The following is a 22,537-nucleotide window of genomic DNA, read 5'->3' as shown; positions in this document are numbered from 1 at the left end:
GTTGGCATTGTGCTGGTGGTGTAGCAGTGGCATTGCTGTATAAATAGTGCTGCAGACTCTTCCTTTTTCCTTATATTGTTATCTATTTTTACCAGCTGCCCACACCCTCCACAGCCATCAGGGCACGTAGTGTTTGATAGCAGGGGGCAGGACATCGCACAAGGACCCCTCTAACACCCCCCTTCTCCTTGTATAGAGGGGGGGCCTGTGCGTCACTGCGGGGCTGGGCGGCTGCGCCGGCGTCTTGCAGGACAGAGCATAGGAAGGCAGCGGCAGCAGCCAGGACACAGCGGCATCCCCACTCCGGGGCACCACGGACATGGCGACAAGCTGAGTGCCCGGACGTCAGTGCCTCGTCCAGCATTAGTCAGGGTGAGTCGGGGAAACTTTACCAGCGGGGGGCAAAGGGGTGTCCTCACTGTGTGGGGGAGGCTGCTCCGTTATGTGACGAGAGGGAGCGCAGGCTGTTAGGGGGGGGGGGGGATGCTACACGTGGGGATGCCCGGGTCTGGGGTACATCGTAAACTTTACAAGTGGCTATAGATCTATTCAGGCTCCGATATGAGAACGTTATCGTCCAATGTGCACACAGGACGATCAGTGGCGATCGTCCATTCACAATGATTGTCATCGATCTGCCTGTGTTAGAATATGTAAACTTCCTAGTATATATGACTGTTATTTTATTATTGCTATTTTATAGACATCACAGTTATAATGAGACCATTGTAACATGTTACTGTCTCTTTAAATATCACATACAGATGTTCTTTTACGATTGTAGTCTTCAGGTCGTAATAAGAATCACGCAGATTCCAAGTTTGCGTTGCCGTAAATGGGACATTCCTGGCAGATTGTTGTTAAATGGGAAAATTGTAGCAATTACCACAACAGATCCAGTAATCTGTCCAACCAGTGGAAATACAATGTTATACTGAAACCGATCAGCTTCATATACTATACACCCCCGCCGCTCGTTCACATTACAATAATTGTTATTATAGGACTGATTATTGTTGTGACCTCATCCCATTGTTTGCGTAAATTTGTGTGTTTAAGAATACATAGTATAGGTGTAGTCGAGCTGAGTTTGTCATTTAGTACAACTCATTATGTTGATGACGCTATCCTGCATCTTTTTTTTTTTTACATAGGACTGCGGGTAAACTGGACTTTTCTAAATAAAAAAAAAGTTATCACCATGGGCAAAAAAATGCAACCTAAAAAAAAGACAAATTCAGCTCTGCTACATCTTAATGTGTTGTCAAACATTCTTTAACTATATACAACAAACACTGAATAGACAATCCAGCACGATATTTCAAGCTTCCCGATGTGGCGTCATTGCTGTTTGGTGGTGGGCCTAGGTTTAGTATTTACCCCGGGGCCCTGGATCTACGGATTATGCCTCTGGAATTGTGAATATCGCGTTGTCCGCTTTGTTGCCGTCCTGGTGTGACGACATACGGTTACAAGTCTGTAATATATTGTATTGTGTCTCCCGGCTGTCGTACTACTTCCTCTGGGTATGAGGCTTATTAATTAAATCACTGTCATTTTATGCCAAGTGCCAAAAGGCATTTAATCTGATCTTCCTGCTCTTGGATGTTTATTCTAGAGGTGGATTATGGGTTATATGATGAATCGCGCTCGTGGCCTCAATGAATGTGCAGTGAAAGAGTATTGGGTCACTTCATAAAAACCCTATAAATGCAGGGTATGGTGGAAATGATCTGGGGCGGTCGCTCTTGGACTCGTGTTTATTTACCAGTGGATCTTATTTTAGGAACAGAATTTACACTTCAGCATCGCCCATAAACTCAGCAATGCTGGACTGTCACATTCCCTGCCACCTATACATTGAAAAGAATAGCCATATGCTACAGCACATATATAGCTGCAGAGCAACGGGCTTACTGAGGTACCCACGATGGGCAATGCGTAGTGATGACTGGCGTGGAACTGCCAGTCCCAGCATAGAAGATTTAACTGAGTTACTCTGATCCCTTTTTAGATCAGAATAATGGATAAAAACAAAACCCAAATCCCATTGAAATTAGTGGAATTTTTAATTGCATCCGTTCGCGTCCATTATGTTAGTCATCCGTTTTTCGGATGGAGATAAAAGTGCAGAGTACAGGACTTTTTTTCTCTGTTTCAAAAAATGGATGTCTAACGGATGGGTTATTTTTATCATTGGTGTCAAGTAAAATGGATACAAACGGATTGTAATCTGTCGCATTGTTATTTTGATACCATCCTTAAAAAAGTAACGTATGATGATATTAAAACGGATAGGGCAACGCAAATGTGAAGTTTAAAAAGTTTATATTAGTAATAAATCGCACTAATGGGGAAAAAAACATACAGATGCCTTGTGAATCCAGAAAGGTCACCTCTGCTGTTTGCTAGCCGGCCGCCCAAATATTTATTTTAGTCTGAAGGACCCTGTAATACGTAATTACATTAGGAGACTAGTTTGAACCATAGTTTTCCTTTAAGACCGGGTTCACACATCGCATAAATATTGAACCATCCTAGAAAGCTACATGCGTTACATGCTGATTTTATTGCAGATTTTGCTGCAGATTAAACCGCAGATTTCACCAATGACAAAAGATGGAATCTATGGTGGAAATCCGCTGCATCCGCGGTAGAAAATCTGCATCATGTCTAGAGTCTACTGCAAATTTTTTACACTGTAAATTCATGGGGTTTGTTAATACTTTATTCACTTTGTACTGTACTTTGTTGGGAAATGACCATGGTGGTTAAATAAAATATGGTAGTAATAAACCGGTTTTATAGGAACGGAGAAGTTGAGTGACATTAGAAGTTTAAATCTTAGGGTCCCGAATATGGGCCGCGAAAACAAGAACCGATCAACGAGACAGTTTGCTGGTGGGCGTTCGTTTGCTCCTTTCACAGGGAGCCATGATCAGTAATGTATGGGGGATGATTGTTACTACGATCACTCGTCCCCATACATTTCCATCATGTCGGCAGCACATCTCCCTGTGTACAGAAGAAGATGTGCTGCCGACAACAATAATATTTATTGCTCCATAAATGAGCAGATCAGCCGATGAACGCTCGTCCGCCCGATCATTGGCCTTGACTGTTATCTAGACCTTTCTAGACTTGTTACTCCGAGTCTCTAGGGTGTATTCATAGTGTCTTTATTCTGTGATTTTAATAGGAGCAGCATATATCATTATAGCTGTGGGGGTACTTTGATATAAATTATTTGAGTTGGGGAGACTTGGCTTATAAAATTGAGAATCACTGATCTAGATGTAAGTGACTCTTTGGTTGTATTTGAGGCCTATATAAGGACTGTCCTCCCATTATATCCATTCCAAACTATTTCCTAATGATAAAGGGTTGGGTGGCTTTACATGCTTTGATATTGCATACGATTCTTCAATTTTCGAATAATTTTGAAAGTCGATAACGATGTGTATAGACTTATAGACGATTACTTTAGATTAAAAATCTTAAGGAATGTAAAAAATGTAGGTAAAATAATTTACGTAAAAATGCAGTTTGGAAATGTAAAACCTAGTAGCTTTGTAATGACAGAGGGCGGGAGCTAGCTCCGTCTGGCCAGGCTGTGATAGGCTCTCCCACTCCTAAGCCTGCCATCCTGAGTGGTGGAAGATGGAGTCAGTCTCACAGACATAGAAGCAGGTTCAGACTGATCACCTATGGGCGTGGATACAGAAGCTGTGCCTGGCAGATCCTTAACAAGCTTGCCCAATGATGATTGTGACTACGATTTTGACTTAATCGCAATATCAAAATAATCGGCACATGTAAAGGCGTGTTGTACGCTTCATTCACGATCAGGAGCTATAGTTGAACTGTTAAATCCGTGAATCATACGTATTATGGAAGCATGTAAAGCCACACTTTGTTAGACCTGCTTAGGTGATCTTCTAAACAAGCAGTCTTCTCCCAATGGCTGGCTCTCCTACGTAACTCTGATACCAGGGACTCCAGCAGGTTAGCAATAAAACCGTCAGAAGGACAGCAGAACAAGCAGAAACCAAGAGCCTAATCCAGGGGGTCCGGGAAATCAGCAGCTGACAACTTTAAACATCATACCATCAATCCAATGACCTACCTGTTATTGGAAAGATTACCCTCATTTTCCCCCAGCAACTAGGTCACATGGGTCGTGAGGTGAACCAAATTGCCTGTCATTACTTCCCCACCCTTACACAAGTTGCTTAAATTTAGGCGGGAAAAACAGCCTAGCTTTTATCTTCCAAACCTAGCTAACAAGAAAGGGATCCACCTGAGGTGATTGTCAGAGGGTCTTTCCTAAATAAAATCCTTGTTTAGTCACTTGTACCCAGACACAGCTTGTAGTGATCCTGGATAGTGACGTCCCCCTTCTCCGTCTGGTGGACTGTGCTGTTTTAGGCTTCGTTCACATCTGCATCAGGGCTCCGTTCTGACGTTCCGTCTGAGCTTTCCGTCAAAAGGGAGCCCTAACTGAAACAAACGGAAACCATAGCTTTCCGTGACGGATCTGGTGCAAATTATTTCTGTTTGTCTTAGTTGTGCAAGGGTTCTGTTCCTTTGACGGAATGAATAGCGTAGTCGACGGACCCCCTGCACAACTAAGACAAACGTAAACCATTTGCATCGGATCCGTCACCATTGAAATCAATAGTGATGCAAACGGAAACCTATGGCTTTTGTTTGTGTCAGTCAGTGCTCCGTTCAACGGAAAGCTCCGTCGGAACGGAGCCCTGACGCAGATGTGAACGGAGCCTTAGACCGTGAGTTCTTTATTTTTGTTGCCATTGAAAGTTTCCCATATACTTTGTCCACACCTATCGGACAGCCCTCTATTTTATGGCTATTATTAAGATATAATCATTTGGGACTATGTATAATAACACCCATTGCTATATTGGAGGATGTTTTTGTCTTTTTGTAGCAGTTACTAATATACGGAAAAACTCCATACAGTCGTGTTTCTTTTGGCAACTCATTGTAATATCTACCTTCACAGTGAGAAGTGGCTTTGTAACCTAACAAAGTTGTTAGTGAGTCAATGTTCTGGATACTCTATTTTCATATACTAAGCAAAGCTCACTTTGTTGTTATTTATTATTAATGATTTCTGTTTGGAATTCATAGTTTTTTTTATAATTACTATCTATAGTTTACTATCTGCTCATAAAATATTCAAATCGACACTATTACTGTTGGCTTGTGTTCTGCATATGGGGGTTGAGTGTACACAGTTATGGAAATGAATAACATACAATACTTATTATACAGTGTTTTATATCTAGCTGTGTGTGTGTGTGTGTGTGTGTGTGTGTGTGTGTGTATATATATATATATATATATATATATATATATATATATATATATATACACACACATTACACCTAACTTTTTTGGTTGCTTTCTTGTATTTTTTTCGCGACACACTTCCTTTAAAGTACTTATTAGCGAACCACTAAAAAAGTTAAACTGGCGCCCAGTAGTCTAACTGGCTCATACCTAAATTTTATAATATATTTTGTCCATCCCTCGTGATCCACAATTTATAATACTAGTAATAACAATTTTTTTCTTTGGTGACAACCTCCATGATTTACATGACCTAGGCCCATCTAATTTTTTTGAAAACACTTAAAGGGAGTCTGTCACCAGAACTTCGTTTTGAACTAGCAGTATGCTAATATAGTTCATTCTAACCTGATTTTAAATGTGTTTTCCTTGTTTCCCAGGGTGCCTGCTTTGCAATAAAAACACTCTTATTAAGTTTAGGCAAATTAGCATTTCGGTGCAACGAGTGCGTGTCCGTTGCACCAAAATGCTAGCGCGTCATTGCCCTGTTCAACCCCCCGTCTCTCCCTGCTGGATGTGATTGACATGGGCCAGGCAGCGTACTCGGCGAGTTCACGCCTGGCCCCGTAGTGTAGTGAACGCGCTTGTTCCTGCATCTTAGTCGGCGCATGTGCAGTATAAACAATATGTCCGCTGCTGTAATCGGCACTACTGCGCATGCGCTGATGACTAAAGCTGGTAAAGTGAGACCTGAGGTGCCATCTCCGTTTCCTCCAGGTTCCCCAGCTGTGCTCCCCCCTCCTTCCTGGCATCAGTTCAGGCAGGACCGTGTTCCTGCCTGGGGGGGTGGATGCCCCCTTTCTAGCAGCCAATCCGGCGTGCGTTCCAAGTGGACTGCATGCGACGTCACTTCTGGGTCCGCTATACGCGCTTCCGGCCACACGTGACGTACTTCAGGTACGTATGACGTCGTGCCGCTCTCAATAGCGGCGCCCATAGATTCCGGTGGCTAGATGGTCACGGCTACCCGCGCTTCCTCCCACATGGTTGAGGAAGCGGGAGGGGACTGCATCGGGGAAGAAGGACTAATCTTCCATTGGTGGAGGATAAGACGTGCACCCTCGTGCCCTATCTCTTACATAATGAGATCGGCGCTATAAAGTAGGTAACAGCAGTGTTTTTTATTTAGAAAAACGATCTATTTTCACCAAGTTATGAGTGATTTTAGCTTTATGCTAATGACTTTCTTAATGCCCAACTAGGCATGTTTTTACTTTTCACCAAGTGGGCGTTGTGGAGAGAACTGTATGGCGCTGACCAATCAGTGACCAATCAGCGTCATACACTTCTCTCCATTCATGTATTCAGTACATAGTGATCCTGCGTTGTTCACTATGTGTTGTCACATACACCCACATTAACGTTACTGAAGTGTCTTGACGGTGAATAGACATCACCTCCAGCCAGGACGGAATGTCTATTCACAATCCCGACACTTCTGTAACGTTTGTGTGGGACTTACAGCACATCGAGATCACGCTGTAAATGACAGCTTACAGCGAGATCACGCTTGCTGTGCTGTAAGTCCCACACAAACGTTACCGAAGTGTCGGGATTGTGAATAGACATTCCGTCCTGGCTGGAGGTGATGTCTATTCACTGTCAAGACACTTCAGTAACGTTAATGTGCGTGTATGTGACAGCACATAGTGAACAACGCAGGATCACTATGTACTGAATACATGAATGGAGAGAAGTGCATGACGCTGATTGGTCTCAAACCCATTCCAGGGATCTGCAGGTGGCAATACTTTTTCAGTGGGACAAGTCCGTTCTATCATTGGACAAGAAATGTACCCGGTCAAAAGCAGTAAAAAGATCTCTCCTTTGGTGGCTGATACGTCATAATCTGGGGAGGGGAGTCACATGGCACCCCTTTCCAGTTATCACAATTACAACAGATGCAACCAGGAGAGGATGGGGAGCGATTGTAGCCCAGAATTCATTCCAGGGAGTTTGGCCACTAAGAATAAGCGAACACTCCTCAAATTTCAGGGAGCACAGGGCAGTACTGGAGACATTAAAGGGAATGTGTCGCTAGAAATGTTTTTGTTTTTTTTTCAGTTAAACAGTTAGTATTTAAGTGTATTATGTGCGTACATCGGGGCGTTTTTACTATTACTAGCTGGGCGTTCTGACGAGAAGTATCATCCACTTCTCTTCAGAACGCCCAGCTTCTGGCAGTGCAGACACACAGCGTGTTCTCGAGAGATCACGCTGTGATGTCACTCACTTCCTGCCCCAGGTCCTGCATCGTGTCAGCACCAGAGGCTACAGTTGATTCTGCAGCAGCATCAGCGTTTGCAGGTAAGTAGCTACATCGATTTACCTGCAAACGCCGATGCTGCTGCAGAATCATCTGTAGCCTCTGGTGCCGATGTGTCCTCGCTCGTCTGACACGATGCAGGACCTGTGAGTGACGTCACAGCGTGATCTCTCGAGAACACGCTGTGTCTGCACTGCCAGAAGCTGGGCGTTCTGAAGAGAAGTGGATGATACTTCTCGTCAGAACGCCCAGCTAGTAAAAGTAGTAAAAACGCCCCGATGTACGCATATAATACACGCCCACTTGGACTTTTACTTTAAACACGCCCACTTGGACTTTTGCAAGCCTCATTTGCATAAATACAAAAATGGTCATAACTTGGCCAAAAATGCTCGTTTTTAAAAAATAAAAACGTTACTGTAATCTACATTGCAGCGCCGATCTGCTGCAATAGCAGATAGGGGTTGCAAAATCTGGTGACAGAGCCTCTTTAAAGATGACAGAACCTTGGGTTCTTCCAATATCTCAAGACCTCCTCTTCCAAGGACCAATTTTCCATCCAGACCCGCAGAAATTAAACCTAGCAGCTTGGCTTCTGAAGCCTCCATCCTGAAAGCCAAAGGCTTTTCTGAAGCTGTTATCCTTACGTTACCAAAAAGTAGGAGAGAGATAACAAATTCCATCTATAATAAAGTGTGGAAAAAGTTTCTTTCCTGGTGTGGGGATAATAGGCCAGACATAGATCATCCTAACGTGGCTCAGATTCTTGATTTTTTGCTGAATTTTTTTTAAACGGTCCTAAACCCAGACTTAGCTTCTCACAGGTGGATAAAAAGTTTTTTTTGTAGCAGTTTATAGGTTATCTCTAAAAAAAGAGATCGCTCTTCCAAACCTGGGATTTGGAAGTAGTCCTTAAGGGGTTAACTTTAAGTTATTTTTTTGTGGGTAACACGTTTATGAATTAATAGATATGTTCCCTCTTTACTTTCCTATTTGGTTAGTTGAAATACACTGAGGATTGGGAGGTGGGGGGAGGCTATTTAACCTCTTGCTGATTCCTGACCCTATTAGAGGCAGAGCCCCAACCTCCTGTGCTGTTGTAATGGAGGGTTTCATAAAAACCGAATTACCGGTAAGTCTAATTCTAATTTTTATTGCAAAGCAGGCACCCTGGGGAACAAGGAAAACACATTTAAAATCAGGTTAGCATGAACTATAGTAGCATACTGCTAGATCAAAACGAAGTTCTGGTGACAGACTCCCTGAAAAAAATGTATTTTTTTTTTGTCATTTCGACACCTAAATATTAATTAAACCCTATGATAACTCTCCCATGACTCAGCTGACTCATTTCTCAAGCTGGCTATACATATGCCATACTGTTGGCCAAACAAGCTATTTCACCTAACTCCACCATAAATATTCACGCTGCCCCTCAAAGGGAGAGGGGAATAAGCTACCCACAGCAGCGGCTTATCTTGTGCTGTAACAATGAATCATCTGCCATTGGGGTCGGTCGGGAGGTCCCTATGCACATCAGATCGTCGGCCACTCCTGCCAAAATTTGGGGTTAGCTGACTTTTATCTAATGCATTCAAACAACTGAATTGTGGCTTGGATTTTGAACATCTCTACAGTAACCCTATTTTGGACCATTCTGTATTCTGTATATGCTGCTTCTTTCTGGTTCTGATAATAGTATCATAAGTGTGATTTTTTTGTAAAAGTGAATGCCCCCCTCCTGATATTGATGTAATTTAATACTTACATACAGTCTATTATTTTTAAAAATGTCACTGATACATATTAGTTTTATCGTTTTTGCTTATGGAGAGGTATATGTGGTCCACACAATAGCATTGTTCCAAGGCTTTCCTCAGGATGCAGATGTGAGTTGCCTCATGACATTCCTTGTGCGAGGTGAACAAAACATTCCAGAAACAACGTAATTAAATCGAAGATCTTTTTGGATTTTTTTTGGAGCTCAGGAGTTATATAATGAGGTGGTGCTTCATTAATGGGATGAGAACTACAGAACATGAGGAGCACGTCTTGTGTTGACATGGCAGCAGACACAATGTTATGATCTGTGGGTATGTGGACCCACTGGGCCGTACTGCCGTAGCGGGATAGCAGCTGGCCAAACAGTGTACCAAGTAAAGTCTATAGTCCGAGCAAGGGTACTGTACCTGTGGTAGTACAGACAGTAGCGGTGGCTAGGCTCAGATGGGACCTTGGCAACAGACACCAGGAGTAGTGTAACACAACACGACTCCAACTCTTTTAAGGCACAGGAACAAGGTATCACGGGATACAGGATACATGTAGTAGGAACGGGAACACTGGGAACAAGAAAACACTAAGGGACTGTTTGCTAGACTGACACGGGAAAAAACAACAACGCTCAGGCAATGACTGAAGAGGCAGGGCCCTTCTTATAGTCCAAGGTGATTAGAAAATTATAAACATGTGTGCGTGCTGGCCCTTTAAGGCCGGGACTGAGCTCGCACCCTAGTGGTCACTGCAGGCCAGGATGGCCGCATGTGTTGGTATCTCCTGGAGGGGAAGGCGTTGGCAGGATGAGAGGAGTCTGCGGCTGTGGACATTACACACTATATGATGGTTTGACGATTGTACATCCCAGCCTTATGGCATGTTACCCATGTTGCACTTGAAGGACACGTGGTTAGAAAGTGTTGTACCAACGTGAAGTCTCTTGATTGGCAATCATTCTATTCTTTGAACTACATTTCCCATGCTTTTCATTCAGTAATTGAATTGCTGATTGCTCGCCGTCAGATATATCCGTTCATTTATGGCTTTCAAGACACTCCCCAGAGACTGGTGTGAGGCCGTCATGTCTTGTTTATGCTTGAAACAGAAGTTTAATTTGGATCCAGAGCCTGGATAAACTGACGTCTACTAATGAGGAACATACGATTTCTTTTGTTTTGCCTCCTTTAGAAGTTTTAGTTAAAGTAAACAATATGTCTAGTTTATTTAGCGTTTTATATACATCATCATCTTTGCAATAATCTCCTTGCTAGAATGAAGAGCAGATATACCCAAGGGGAGTTCCTATTATATGCTGCAGTCATTTGTATCAGAAGTCGTGTTACATCTCCAGGACATGCATTATACTTTATGGCTTTCCAATACATTCACTTGTGCATGCCTGACAAAAAATGTCATGGCATGTGGACTGTTACATTATTCTAATAAAGCAAAACAGAAAAGTTAGTTTCATAAAATTCCAAAAATTAAACATGAAAACAATACAGTATATGACAGATAGTTAAAGAGGCTCTGTCACCAGATTTTGCATCCCCTATCTGCTATTGCAGCAGATCGGCGCTGCAATGTAGATTACAGTAACGTTTTTATTTTTAAAAAACGAGCATTTTTGGCCAAGTTATGACCATTTTTGTAGTTATGCAAATGAGGCTTGCAAAAGTCCAAGTGGGTGTGTTTAAAAGTAAAAGTCCAAGTGGGCGTGTATTATGTGCGTACATCGGGGCGTTTTTAATACTTTTACTAGCTGGGCGCTCTGATGAGAAGTATCATCCACTTCTCTTCAGAACGCCCAGCTTCTGGCAGTGCAGATCTGTGACGTCACTCACAGGTCCTGCATCGTGTCGGCCACATCGGCACCAGAGGCTTCAGTTGATTCTGCAGCAGCATCGGCGTTAGCAGGTAAGTCGATGTAGCTACTTACCTGCAAACGCCGATGCTGCTGCAGAATCATCTGTAGCCTCTGGTGCCGATGTGTCCCCGCTCGTCTGACACGATGCAGGACCTGTGAGTGACGTCACAGCGTGATCTCTGGAGAACACGGCTGTGTCTGCACTGCCAGAAGCTGGGCGTTCTGAAGAGAAGTGGATGATACTTCTCATCAGAACGCCCAGCTAGTAAAAGTATTAAAAACACCCTGATGTACGCACATAATACACGCCCACTTGGACTTTTACTTTTAAACACACCCACTTGGACTTTTGCAAGCCTCATTTGCATAACTACAAAAATGGTCATAACTTGGCCAAAAATGCTCGTTTTTGAAAAAAACGTTACTGTAATCTACATTGCAGCGCCGATCTGCTGCAATAGCAGATAGGGGCTGCAAAATCTGGTGACAGAGCCTCTTTAAGATATAATGTGTTGAACATATTTTATTATTGATTTGGCATCAGACCAGGGCACCCGGCAAACCCAGACCCCACTCCTTTTTCGGTCCACCTGGGTAGAGTGTTGTGTTTTTTCTTAAACGCCATTTTTGTGGGATCCATAATGCACAATTTACAGGCCCATAGTACTGTATGGCACTATTTGAATGGACTTAGTGCGGCATTAACTAAGCAGTATGGGGAAGAATCGCACACCTTGCAATTTACGTCTGCCATTAGCAGGTGTAGATTCGTGGCATTATGTACGCCAATATTTTGTGTAAGTTATGGTAAATCTCTTGGTATGTGGGGGGCCCCTGTCCCCTCATGCTAAACTCCGCCCATTCTGAGAAATGTCACAAAGTGTGAAATGTCACAGATTATAGTGGAAATATGGTGTGTGACTTTTCTACGCCATTATAATAGCATAAAGATTTTGATAATCCCCCCCATATGTTTTATTTTTCTGGACACAGTGTGGCACCATTAATCAGCGCACTATTCTACTATTATTTATGTATATTTATTTCCTTTTTTTCCCCCCAAAACCAAGAATTTGTAAACCCCCTTCTGTGTCCACATATACTTGTAGCCTGCCCCTGCATCAGACGATGTTTACTTCAGTTCTGTTCAGCACATATTTCTAATTAGATGCTTCAGTCAGTGACTGAGTACGAAATGAACCGGTTCCCGACTGCTGGCTGTGTATTTACGGCCGGCGGTCGTGGTCCTTAAAACCCATACCATAGACTATTTACGGCGCTGGTTTTAGCTTGCTGCCAGAGCGATCGGGCAGCTGAATGTCGGGTCTACGGCAGTCAGTAACTGCCAGGGACCCTGAGGAGAAGATAGAAGCAGGTTTCGCTGCTTCTGTCTTCTCTGATCTCTTTTACGCTGTGTATATGAATAGAGGCAGTGGCAGCGACGCTGTCTCTATTGGTCCCGGTGATCGTGTGATCGTCTTACTAGACCCAGCACAGCCCTATTAGTGACAATAGTCACTATAAAAGGGCTGATTTCCCCTGTAACTGGGGCTGCTGTGCAGACCAAGTTACAGTAGAATAACATGGTGTAAAAAAAGAAAGTAAAAAAAATAAAGTCCTCCAAAGATCAAATTGAGCAAATTGCCGTAAAATAGACATATAATAAAATTTACGGTAGACAATGACGATCACAAATTAAAGGTCTATTTTAGGGTAATACTATGTTATTACCAGAAAAAAATAGCTAAAATGTAAAAAAGCTTAGTTCTTTAGTATTATTTTCAAACTTTAAGCCTAAAAATTCTGAAATAGCAAAAAGGATGTGTATAAAAACGATAAAAAAGAAACGTGCATTGTCTACGGAAAAAACATCGCAAAAATCACGTCGCTAGTCCAACAAATAAAAAAGTTATAGCCGTTTAACTAACGTGTGCTAAAAATGGCTAAATGGTATCTGGTCCTGACGGCTCAAAATAGCCCGGTCCTGAACTGGTTAAGGATGGAAAAAATGTTCCTAAGGGCTCATTTGCACGAGCGTGTTATACGTCCGTGCAACGCGCGTGATTTTCACGCGCGTCGTACGGACCTATATTAGTCTATGGGGCCGTGCAGACAGTCCGTGATTTTTGCGCAACGTGAGTCCGTTGCGTAAAACTCATGACATGTCCTATATTTCTGCATTGTTCGCGCATCACGCACCCATTGAAGTCAATGGGTGAGTGAAAATCACGCATGCCACACGGAAGCACTTCCGTGGGACGCGCGTGATTCGCACAACAGCAGTAAAATAATGAATGTAAACAGAAAAGCACCACGCATCATACGGGGCTGACGCATGGAGCTGTTAAGTGTCTTTTGCGCACGCAAAACGCCACGTTTTTTGCGTGCGCAAAACACACACACACGCTCGTGTAAACCCGGCCTAATGCTATGTTCCCATGGACCGGATATGCTGCCGATTTCTCGCTACCAATTAATATGTGGAAAATCTGCAGCGTTTACAGTAGCAGAAAAGGAGATGAGATTTTCACAAATCTCATTCATACGCTGTGGCTAAAATCTGCACATCATTCATGCGGAAATGTAGCTGTGGTACTACTTTGTCATTCGCAGCATGTCAATTTATGCTGCGGATTCTGGGCGGAGATACTCAGTTTTTTCCTCATAGACTTGTATGGGGAGTATAAATCCCTTGTAAAAATAGCAAGCTGTATTTTATTGCGTTTTTTACAGCGGTTCCAAAATTGACCTGCAGTGCAAATTTGAAATTTGCAGCATGTCACGTTATACTGCGTTTTCGTTGCTTTTCTGTTGCGGCTTTTCCCCCTTTGAATTCAATGGGGACCTGCAATAAATAGCCAAGTGCTGCGTCTTTTGCAGCGGAATCGCAGTGATTCCACAGCAAAAATCACATCTAAAAAAAACCAAAACCTTATACTTACCACCCAGGTGTTGTCATAACAACGCTTTCCTCTGTTCTTCTTCCAGGTCGGCCTCCTAGGATGACATTTCATCCCATGTGACTGGTGCAGCAAATTACAGGCTGCAGCGGTCACTTGGTCTGCAGGGTCGTTCCTGGAGGCCAGACCGCATGATAACGGAGGTACGCATTGCCATGACTACAGCCGGGGTAAATATGAAAGTTTTTTTTTCTAGCACTGGTGGTGCGTTTTTCAGACAAAATGTGCTGCGGGTTCTAGGTTGGATACGCTGCGTAGTTTTACGCAGCATATCCGACACGTGGGAACCCAGCCTAAGGCTTCCTTCGCACACATTCTTTGCAATTCATGACACATTTTGAAAAACGCGCCAAAACACTATAAAAAAATGCAAGGAGCATTTACATTTTTTGGTGTTTTTTTGAAGAGGTAAAAAATAAAATAAAATATGGCGGTCTTTGGGACAAAACACCACTAAATGCTTAAAAAACACCAAAGGCAGACTTGCTGCTATTTTGGAAATACACCACTGACCCAAAAAGCTCAAGTTATAAAAAAATGGACTTATAATTAACATCTGGCCGCAGCATTTTTTTCTGCTAAAAACGCTAAGCAAAACTCCATTAAAAACGTGTGTGACTCCGTTCTAAGTGCCACTTCCTGGGCCCTGAACCCTCGCTGTAGTGGACAAAGGTATGAGGCACATTGAACAGCAAAATCTAATTTCTTCCATGTGTTCCTTGACTATTAACTTTACTTTGATCAGTGTTTTCTATTAGAGACTTGTCATGCTAAATACAAAGTTATGGTCTATTGTGTAGAAATAACCATTTTCTTTACGTACTCTTGTCGTGGTGCCAGCATCAGGTTTAAATTTAGCAATGTAAACAATGATCTGGAAATTCGCGTCAAATCTAGTGACTCTGGGCTCGTGTTTAACTTAAGAAGATTTTACATCTGTTCCATTAAGTAGCAGCAGCCGTACAAAATAAACTCCTACGTCCATTATACAATAATCGCTATATGTAGGCATAAGGCGGGCAGTACTAAGGGGGCACGGTATGGTGGATTTGTAACATTTATTTTCATCTCATCAATAACTTATCTGGGGGTATTTAAGGAATATGTAAGAGAGGCTGGATTCACACGAGCACATTACGTCCGTAATGGACGGACGTATTTCGGCCGCAAGTCCCGGACCGAACTCAGTGCAGGGAGCCGGGCTCCTAGCATCATACTTATGTACGATGCTAGGAGTCCCTGCCTCGCTGCAGGACAACTGTCCCGTACTGTAATCATGTTTTCAGTACGGGACAGTAGTTCCAAGGAGAGGCAGGGACTCCTAGCATCGTACATAACTATGATGCTAGGAGCCCGGCTCCCTGCAGTGTGTTCGGTCCGGGACTTGCGGCCGAAATACATCCGTCCATTATGGACGTAATATGCTCGTGTGAATCCAGCCATACTGTTCACAGGGCGGGAAATTCATGCTGATTCTGATCAGCGCGATTTCCGCTTGTAAAAAGTCTCCTATTTTTTCCATAGGAAACCGCACCGTTGTTCATACTTGACAGAATTTTCAGCAAGCAGAATTGAAAAATGGCGTAGTTGGACACAAAAACAGCGTTGGGGAGCCACAGGCAGATTAGCACCGTTGAATAGGGATAAACGCGTGCAGAAATGTAGAAATTGGAGGGTAAGCCTTGGATTTCTGCCGTGGGATCTAAGAAAAATCCACGTGTGAGTTTTCCCTCAAGAAAAATTCTGTGTGAACATAGCCTTAGGTTGCCTATATTTAGTTTGTTGTATATATGTCCAAAATGCATCCTTTTTGGACGATTGTGAGAGCTTGTATATTTGAGCTAATTTTGTAATGTTTTTGAAAATTAATGAAAAAAATAAAAAGAATCATTGAGAACTAGGGAAAATATAGAAGAAAGAGGACCACCGAATAGCATCCTGTATACAGAGCAGCTGTATCTAGCGCTGAAACCTGAATATGTCAGGTCGGATGGAGCAGTTATCGATCACATCTAAATTTATAACTTCGATGTGATCGATTACAGGTGGAAACTGCATGTCAGAGACGCAGTACCTGCTGGCCTGACGAATTCAAGTCTTAGTGCAAGATACAGCTGCTCTATTTACAGGAAACAAAGAAGCTGTGTCTCAAAAAGTAAAAATAATTTTTCAATAAAAATATATATAATGATTTCAAAGGTGTACATAGTCTTTAAGGACTGAAATTGCACCAATTTATGAACTGCTGTGCCCCATTGTTGCAAATGCTGCCATTTTCAGGGACCTTGCAAAAATAGCAAATATGTCACACAAGCAACACTGGATACATGACCCTCGATTTATGTTTTCATGTTGTAGCATAGGGCTGTGGACAACTCTCAGGAGCCAGGTAGCCAATGCACCTAGAAAGTTGCTGCTGGTTCCTGACTTTTTGAGTTGTTTTCTATTTTTGATAGTTCTTGCAAGTTCTTATTGCCTGAACACTAAAAAAAACTGGATCTTGAAACAACTGGACCTAAAGTTTACAGTAATTTGTCTTAGCAGTACCCTAATGTAGGGCTAATATTAAAGTCTGTCCCTATAGCAGCTGTAACGTTATATTATTACACAGGATGTAGAGAATCTTGAATTCCCCTGCCTTTCCCTGTGAAATAGTCTGTACGCACAGGATGTTTTAAATCATTCTACACTGTCGGCATTGACAGATTATTGGCTGCCCAAAAACTGATCCGCACGCCATTGATAGGGGAATAGTACACAGACCTGCATGTTGGAGGCATAGGTGTAACTTTATGCTCTTAGGCCCCAATGCAGAATATGTAACGGCCCCACCTACCATGTACCATTTATAACACTGATGTCATTAGTGGGAGAGGGTCCTTTGGTCCCGTTCATGCACCAGACGCGATTGCTTCCACAGCAGCCCCCTTTAGCTTTGCCCCTGAGCATAGGTCTAGATTTTTTTCTATTTTTGGTACTATTGTTGTAAGTTTTTTTTGTTCGAACCCTAAAAAAAAATCAAACTGGATCTTGGAGTAATTGGACGTAAAGCCTACAAAAATGTGTCTGCGTCTTGTGTATGTTGATGGCACATGTATCTGTTTCTCCAGGGTTTCATGTATATACCAATGTCATGTGTTTTTGGGTACATAGAGAGCTGCCCAATGTCTCTAGCCCTGCACTTAGTCGCCAGTACTCATATTTATTCTCCTTTGAAGTGCACAGACTGAATCACACTGGATTTCCCAGCCATCCAAAACTTGTAAAAAAAACTTAATATTTTAAGGGCAAAGTAAATTTGTAACATTTCCCAGAACTTGTTATTGTTTAAGACCTATGAGCACTACATTTGAATCACCCCCTGCAGCAGCTTATAAAGAAGTCATGTTTATAGACATTTTAAAGTGATGACATATGAATAAAATGAGATGTTAACATCTACCATATACTTGGCCCTCAGTTCTCCTTTTACCAGCCCGCACAGCCGACTTTAATATATAACCCTCTATATCCACAGGATATTCCATAAATGTCTGATAGATGCAGGTCCCAACTCTGGGGCCCGCACCTATCTCCAGAACAGGGGTTACCTGACTCCCGTCCTGCCTGCTTGGCTGGTTTTTTTTTCATTTCCTATACGAATCAATGGAGAGCGTTGCGCACATGCACAGCTACATGTTCTTTGATTCTTAGCCTGGATGCGGCTGCCGGGCCACCTGGATGGTAGGTGTGTTCTGGAGATAGGTGTAGCGCTTGACCCGCATCTATCAGCAATTGATGGCATATCCTGTGCATATGCCATAAATGTCTTAAATGGGATTAAAGCTTTGTACAATATCTTTAAATTAAAGGGGTTGTCCCATCAGTTCTCCCCCTAACCATATGCCCTATTAGGGCATATGGACATCATAGAGAGGGTCCTCCCCCTTGGACTCCCCTCTATGTTCCAAAACAGAGAGCCGCTCTAGCAGTCCCATTGCTTTCTCTCATTACTTGCTGGGGGTGAGAGAAGCCCGACCTGCAGCAATTAGCTGATCACCGTGTCGGCTTTTCTTTGAAAAGGGGTTGTCATCATGAGACAACTATATAAAAAATCAATATACGAAAAATTTCGGGTACTAATATATTATGAAATTGTGAGTTTTCCAGGGATCGCATCAATGAGCCTTGCGCCGGTTCACCGGTTGTCCTTCCTTGGATCACTTTTGGTAGGTACTAACCACTGCATATTTGCCGTTTGGCAAATGTTCTAACCCAGTTGTCTAACCATCACAATTTTGCCCTTATCAAAATCACTCAGATCTTACACTTGCCCAGTTTTCCTGCTTCCAACACTTCAAGAACTGACTGTTTACTCGCTGCCTAATATATCCCACCCCTGGACATCCGCCATTATCACGAGATAATCAATGTTATTCACTTCACATGTCAGTGGGTTTATTGTTATGACTGACCAGTATATACTGTAAGGCCGGGTTCACAAGTGTTTTTTTGCTGCAAACCACAGCACAAAAAAGCATTTTGACCGCGACATGCGAACCCAGCCTAACGTTAGTATAATCGGGGGTGGAGGGAATGGGGGGTGCAATGTTGCTATCTCTGTCGTCGGCACCAACTCACTTGGAAAGCCCTCTTTAAAAATCTGTTTGCTCCTGAAAGTCCATCATCCCTTTTACAGCTGGAACATTGTAAACAGGCAGGGCTGCAAAGAATCCTGAATTCTCCTGCCTTTCCCTGTGAAAAACTCAGCTGACACAGGCTGTTTTAAAGCAGCCGTTAGACTGCGGACATTGACAGATTATTGGCTGCTATAAACTGATTCTCACGGCACTGGCAGGGGATCGTACACAGGCCTGCATGTCGTATTAGTGGAATGCTCCCTCTCCTACAGGGCGTAGATCCCAAAATAACACCACATAAGGGAAACCTACACTTCAAATGACATATTCCTGTATACACACGTGTGGATTATAGATTCTTCTCCTCTGTTAAGTCAGTCTAGTCTCAGGTTTGCCTCAGTAATGCCTCTCATCCAGCTCCATTGTAACAAGTATGAAGTACATGACATCATGTCTGTAGTCAGGGTGCGTTCACAGTGACACAATAGTTGTGGACTGTACAATGCAAGTAAATTGGGCATCTGGCTGCTGCATTTTTTTTTTCCACAAAAAATATATTGCTTTGCAATGTCTGTAGCAAAAGACACTGGTGGGTGATTTACTAAAACTGGCACACGGCGAGGACTGTCCCCCGTTCAGTGTGCCCTACATCCATTGACATAGCAAATTCCCAGTTGGTGAATCTGGCGTAGGCTAAAATCAAGACCAGGTTGGTCCTGGTAGAAAAGGGTCAGAAAATGTTCAGAAATGTGTGACCGACGTGACTGAACCGACCTATTCCGACATATTCGTATGCGTCAGAAAAAGTGGAACAAGAGCATCAGAAATATGGAGTTCAGCTCAACCGCTATATTTTTCAATGTATTTATGCCAGAAAAAAAAATATGCATCCAAACTGCACTCGTGCACCTGACCCCTAAGCATGTCTTCTAAAAGCCACAAAGTCCCATCAAGAAGTCTGGGAATATGGACTTCGGATCGTTTTCCATTTTTAAGAAACAATAACCCCCTTGATTCCAGCTGATCAAACCTTTGGATCTGGTGATACATCGGATGTTATGTGACTCGTGTGAGGATCTCTGTGACTATATTTTTAATCCCGCAGTCTAGAAACTTCACTAGGAGAAACCTGACGTTATGTCTGCGGCTGCCCAAAAATAGATCTTGTACCTTATCATTTTAGTAAACAAGAACTTTATGTGCGGATTTAAACGTATTCTTCACAGCATGAAAGTGGCTCAGAATAAGTCTAAGTAATATTGGCGGTAGAAGAAAGCCCCTATTCACACTCGCAGGAAAAGTTCTAGCATCCTGTGCAGAAGAATTCAACCAGTGTGCAGGCTGGAAAGTCATGTTTACCTGGTAAACGAAAATCTGGACCATCTAAATGAGTCGTTTTATTCTAATGAAAAAGATTACAGATGTCTGTTTACTTCAGGTTTACAGAATCATACTTTACTGGCCTACTTGAAAATTTCACTGAACCCTCTGTCCTGAAGGATTTCAGATGAACGGATATGTGCACTTTTGAAACCATTTTATTTATAAGCAACTTTGCAAATAGTTTTAAATAAATCGTACGATTTTGTGTATACAGCTCTTACGCACGCTTATGTATCTTCATGGTTACAGGCTGCACACAAACCCTGTGAACAGTCTGACTCTGAACTTACAGCCATATGTTCACTCCTGTAGTGTCTGAAGAAGAGGGGTCGAGGGAGTGGAGTCCCGCATGACTAAGATGCAAAGTACACACATCCTTTTTAAGAGTTAGAAACCTATAAAGGAATTCAGGCTACGTGACCTAAATCAAAGGACCAAAATAAATATTAGAAACCCACAACGGAAAGTTAGGGTTTGCACGATGCATCGAAATATCGATACTACTTCGGTGCTATGCACCCCCAAACGCTTCAATACAGTGGATTCATGTATTTCAATACTAAGTTGTGCGACCGCAGAGCTTAGTATTGTAATACATGAATTTAGTGACTAGCGTGATGTGATGTGATGTGGTCAGCGCCGCACTAATGTACAGCGGCAGCGGCCCTGAAGACAGAGAACGTGGCAAGCACATTGCACAGCGCCCCCATGTTCTCTGTCTTCAGTGACTACCGCTCATTAGCGCGGCATCGACCGCAGCACATCATTCTGATTGCGCGGGCACGTCAAGTGTGTTGCTACACGGGACATTTCCTGTAATACACACCCGCAGCCCCGTTCTAGCGGCGCAGATAAGAGAAACCTCTGATTTCCAAAGTTATCCCCTTGACTGCCGTGATCAAAGCTGACCACGGCATTCAAAGGGAAAATAAAAAGTGGGGCACCCCCATTTAATCCTGTCGCAGGGAATCCCTGTGCAGCAATCGAGGGACATACCTTATATGTACAGACAGCCCAGGGTCCATTGAAGGACCCCGGGGCTTTCTGACCATATTTCCTGTTGTTAGGGCATACTTAGGTATGTCCTAACAACTGCCTGTGTACTATTAGTACACAGGCTAATGTACTGGAATATAGATATATGCCAGTACATTAATAAAAAATGTAACATAATTATGTTAAATAAAATAAATCCGTAAAAAAACGCACAAAGCACATTTTTTACAATAAATAAACAGTATTAAAATATCAGTCCCAATACATAAAATAATAAACACATATTTGGTATTGTTGATACCGGAATAATCTGCACAACAATTTTATAGCGTCATTTATGATGATCGGTGTATGCTGTATAAAAAATAAATAAATGAAAAACTGTTTTTTTTCTTCATTTTTGACAAAAAATTTATTTATATAAATTAAACGAGAATGTAAATGTACCAAAAAATGGCACCTTCATAAAGAACAATTTGTCTTGCAAAAATGTTTTAAAAGTTATGAGAGCCAGGATCAAAGAGGAGCAAAGAGGAAAAAATAAAATAATTGTTCTGTCCTCAGGGCCAAAGTTGTCCGTGTCCCTAAGGCCTTATTCACACAAACGTGTATTACGTCCGTGCTACGCGTCGCACAGACTTATGTAAGTCAATGGGGCCGTTCTGACAGGTCGTGATTTTCACGCAGCATATGTGCGCTGCGTAAAACTCACGACATGTCCTATACTTGCTCGTGAAGTCAATGGGTGCGCTCGGCACACGGAAGCACTTCTGGGTGTCGTGCGTGATTCGTGAATGAAAACAGAAAAGCACCTCCTGCTTTTATGTTTGTAAACATAAAAACAGAGTGTCAAAATGATGCCGGCTGCGCGAAAATCATGCAGCCACGCACCATACACAGATGCCACACTGAGCTTTTGCACGCGCAAAACGCGGCATTTTTTGCGCACGCAAAACGAACACGTTTGTGTGAATAAGGCCTAAGGGGTTAACCCCAATGTTGCCATTATATGAGGGAAATTATGGGGTCACTTATTAATCTGGGGCACCTGGTGATATGAATTTTGAACCTCCGTGTGACTCACATTAATAGTAATTAACCCCATCATGTATCTCACACAATGTTGTCCATTATGAAAAGTGTCTAACATGTCTAGCTAGATACGCCAAATGGTTTCCTACAGCATATTCTGACTGCCTGGTCTTAGTTTACACTCTCTAGAACTTAGGCAGCATTAAGGTCAGTTCACACAGAGTTTTTTTGGCGCTGATTTTGACGTGGAAACCGCGTCGGA

General features: G+C 42.7%; 1 protein-coding gene across 1 annotated transcript in view; it reads left to right on the top strand.

Moving 5' to 3' along the window:
- Nucleotides 1-223: 223 nt before the first annotated feature.
- The window catches only part of LRRC8C (leucine rich repeat containing 8 VRAC subunit C), a 47,813-nt gene continuing 25,499 nt past the window's right edge, over nucleotides 224-22,537 (top strand). The window contains exon 1 of the mRNA XM_075833245.1: nucleotides 224-372. The gene's annotated coding sequence lies outside the window, so the exon portion shown is untranslated. The remainder of the gene's footprint in view (nucleotides 373-22,537) is intronic.

Source organism: Rhinoderma darwinii, chromosome 7, assembly GCF_050947455.1.
Source record: "Rhinoderma darwinii isolate aRhiDar2 chromosome 7, aRhiDar2.hap1, whole genome shotgun sequence".
In the NCBI taxonomy this organism is placed as follows: Eukaryota; Metazoa; Chordata; class Amphibia; order Anura; family Rhinodermatidae; genus Rhinoderma; species Rhinoderma darwinii.
This window is presented reverse-complemented; position numbering and strand designations above follow the sequence as displayed.